Source organism: Ambystoma mexicanum, chromosome 11, assembly GCF_040938575.1.
Source record: "Ambystoma mexicanum isolate Mex_15411 chromosome 11, UKY_AmexF1_1, whole genome shotgun sequence".
NCBI lineage: Eukaryota > Metazoa > Chordata > Amphibia > Caudata > Ambystomatidae > Ambystoma > Ambystoma mexicanum.
The window spans coordinates 562,584,235-562,588,001 of record NC_090934.1 but is presented as its reverse complement, the minus strand read 5'-3'; positions in this window follow the sequence as shown (position 1 = coordinate 562,588,001).

The following is a 3,767-nucleotide window of genomic DNA, read 5'->3' as shown; positions in this document are numbered from 1 at the left end:
TTAAAATAAGAACACTCCTAAGACAAGCGCTTAAATATGGACAGCGCCGCCAGGTAACCTTTAATGGCACCCACTTGCAGGCCCTTGTGGGCTAACGAAAGCAAAAAAGACAGAACCACAGGAATGGCACATGAAAAAGGATCCACATTCTTAACCCTGCACCAGTCACAGAACTTTCTCCAACAGCAACGGTACAGGGACTTCGTTGCAGGCCTTCTGGCCGAAAGCAACACCTCCATCACGTCTTCAGGGAGGTCCCAATCCTTATACCTCAACCTTTCAGAAGCCAAGCATGAAGGTTGAGGGACTTGACCTCTGGATGGAGAACCTGACCACCCCCCCATCCCGTGAGAGCAGATCGTCTTGGTAGAGAAGATGGCGCGGAGGGCAGATGGACATGTCGAGAAGGTACCACGTTCTCCTGGCCCATGCCGGAGCAATGAGGATCATTCGGGAACCGAACCTCCGTAACCTCCGCAGCACTTGCGGAATGACGGGGACTGGAGGAAACACGTACAGCAGTGGGAAGGACCACTCCACTACGAACGTATCCCCTAAGGCTCCCCGCGAGCAGAATCTTTCGCACTTCTGGTTGACACTGGTGGCGAAGAGATCCACTTGTGGGGTCCCCCAAAGGGTGAAGATCTCCTGAGCCAGCTCCCACTCGTGAGAGACTGTGCTCTGCCTTCTCAGAGTGTCTGCTGCCACATTTTCGTCTCCGGCCAGATGAACTGCCGAGAACGAAATTTCCTGCTGGACGGCCCAGAACCAGAGCTGCATCGCCTCTCTGCACAGAGGGAGAGACCCTGCCCCTCCCTTTTTGTTGAGGTAGTGCATGGCCACTGTATTGTCCATTAGAATCAGGACATTCTTCGCCCGCACAGACGGCAGAAAAGCCTTCAGGGGAAGCCTGACGGCCCTCAGCTCCAACAGATTGATATTGAGTCTGGACTCCGGAGACCAACGACCGTTGACTGTCAACTCGTTGGCATGAGCTCCCCATCACGTGAGGGAAGTGTCCGTCACGGTCGTCACCTCCGGCCAGGGTAGCGAAAATGGAGCCCCCTCATCAGATTGCCTTCGACGGCCCACCATAGAAGATCCTGGGCGACCGAGGACGGCATCTGAACGGGATCCGACATCCTGCCAGAGGACTGTGACCACTGCATGTTGAGAGCCCACTGCAGAGATCTCATCCGCTGCCTGGCCTCTGGCACCAGGAGAATGCAGGATGCCATGAGGCCGAGCAACCTCAAGAACTCTAACGTCGGGAGACTCTGGGCATGTTGAAGCTTGTTCACCTTTTGCAGAATGTGATGAGCCCTCACCTGGGGAGGAAAACACAGCCACAGGGATGTGTCGAGCACTGCTCAGATGTACTGGAGCCAATGAGTAGGTGTCAAGTGGGACTTGTTTAGGTTGAGGGAGAAGCCCAGCTTGTGAAGGGAGTGGCAGGTGACTGACAGATGATCCAGGACTTGCTCGGGAGAGCATGCCCTGATCAACCAATCGTCCAGGTAGGGGTAGACGTGAATCCCCCTTTCCTGAGATACGCTGCCACCGCCACCATGAGCTTGGTGAAGACCCTCGGGGCGGAGGTCAATCCGAATGGCAGGACCCGCAACTGAAAATGCGAGTCGCCAACCGCGAACCTCATTTGCTTGGGATGAATCGGCACATGAAGGTAAGCATCCTTGAGGTAGAGAGACACCAACCAGTCCTGAAGTTGAAGGGCCTGGAGGACTTGAGAGAGAGTAACCATCTTGAACTTGTCCTTCCTGAGGGGCTTGTTCAAACCATGCAAGTCCATGATGGGTCTCAATCCCCTGTCTTTTTTTCGGGATCAAAAAATATGGGGAATACCATCCTTTGTTCCTCTCCGCTACAGGCACCAGTTCTATGGTGCCTTTCTCCAGCAGGGATTAGATTTCCTGCGCAAGGAGCGGATCCGGACTCTTCAAAGAGAGATTCCCTGGTGGATTGTCGTGAGGCCTCTGCCGGAAAGGAAGACAGTAGCCATGGGCTATGATCTCCAGAACCCACACATCTGAAGTAATGGCACGCCATTCTACAAGTTGCTGCGCCAGCCTTCCCCCAACCGGTGAACCATTGGATATGGCCTCATGACTGAGCTGAAGCGGCTGCGGCAGTGCCTGAGGGCAAAGGTGCAACTGCTCGAGAGGCCTTGGCACCTCGAGTACCCTGTTTTCCACCTCTGGTACTCTTGCGTTGGCCCCTTTGACTGGCCGCTCCCCTCGAGCTACCAAAAGACGAGTAGTATCGAAAGGAACCTCCCCTCCATTGCTGTCCCCTAGGATAAAAAGGCGGAGGTTGGCGAACTGCAGCGCTCAACGACTTCGCTGCAGCCTTTGAGGTCTGCCACCTCTCAAGGCTCTCGTCAGCCTTGCGGCCAAAAAGATGGACACCATCAAAGGGCATGTTGAGAAGCCAGGCTTGTATGTCAGGAGCAAACCCCCACTTCCGCAACCACACATATCTGCGCATCACGGTGCTCGCCGCCATGGACCGGCTGACACAGTCTGCCATGTCCAGACCCGACTGAACAGATTCACACATGGCATCCTTGCCATCCTGAACGAGGGCAAGAAAACCTCCCCGTTCCTCCCCTTCGGGAATATGTTCAGCCGCCAATGACACACAATTCCACAGAGTGTGAGTGAAACGTGCTAAGGCACACACAGAGTTGGCTGCCTGTAAAGCCATACCCGCTGAAGAAAACACTTTCTTCGTCAAGCCATCAAAACGTTTGTCGTCCCTATCAGGAGGGATGGTAGGGTACGACGCCTGCTTTGCCGGGGCCGTAGCCGCCTGCACCACCAAACTCTCCGGAGTGGGGTGCGTAGTCAAGTAGCAGGGGTCGATACTGGCTGGACGGTATTTTTTTCGGCAACGACTTGCTCACTGGCGGGAGACTCTCCAGAGCAGTCCAAGCCGCCGCCACCCTTCTCTGTAAAGCCATAGGAAATAGCAGCACCGGGTCAGTGGGTGGACCTTGGTCAAGGATATCTGTCAGGTCATCCTGCAGAAAATCCACTGGTGGCGCAGACCACCCCAAGTACTCCACCACCCTCGACATGAGGTGCCTGTACGAAGATTCAGCATGCGTACCCGGCTCAGGCCTGCCAAACTCAACCTCCGGGGAGGTCAAGACCACTGGCATTGTGCAAAGACTGACGCAGGTCTTCCAACTGGCTATGACCAGATAACAGGTCGTCAGGAATCTCATCAGGTACCAAACCTTCCTCAGACCCTTCATCCACCTCAGAGATATAATCCAGAGGCTGGAATAAATTCCTGGATGAGGGCACAAAAAAAAAGGTTCAAATACAGGCCTCACTGACTTCTTCAGGGCCTTCCTCAGAGTTTCCACCGATACACGGGGCACCTCCGGTAAAGCCTCCACAAAAGGCGTCGAGGGCTTTGATGGAATCAGCATCAAGCGTGGCGCCGATGGCTTCAACACAGGCCTCGAGGGCGGTGCCCCGAGCGTGTCCTTCAATGGCCTCGGCGCCGATGGCGTCGACGACTTCCTTGGAGGCAGAGTCTTGAGAGAGTCCCTCGACGGACATGGCGCTGATGGCTTCGACGTCTTCTTAGAAGACCTCACAGGTTCCGCCAGTCTCGAGGGCGTCGAGGACCGGGACCTGGAGCGGGCATGGCTAGAGCGATCCACCTTGTCCAATCAGGACCTCGAAGGCTCCCGATGATCGCGCTGACCGCCCGAGCTCGAAGGCGTGTGAGCGGTG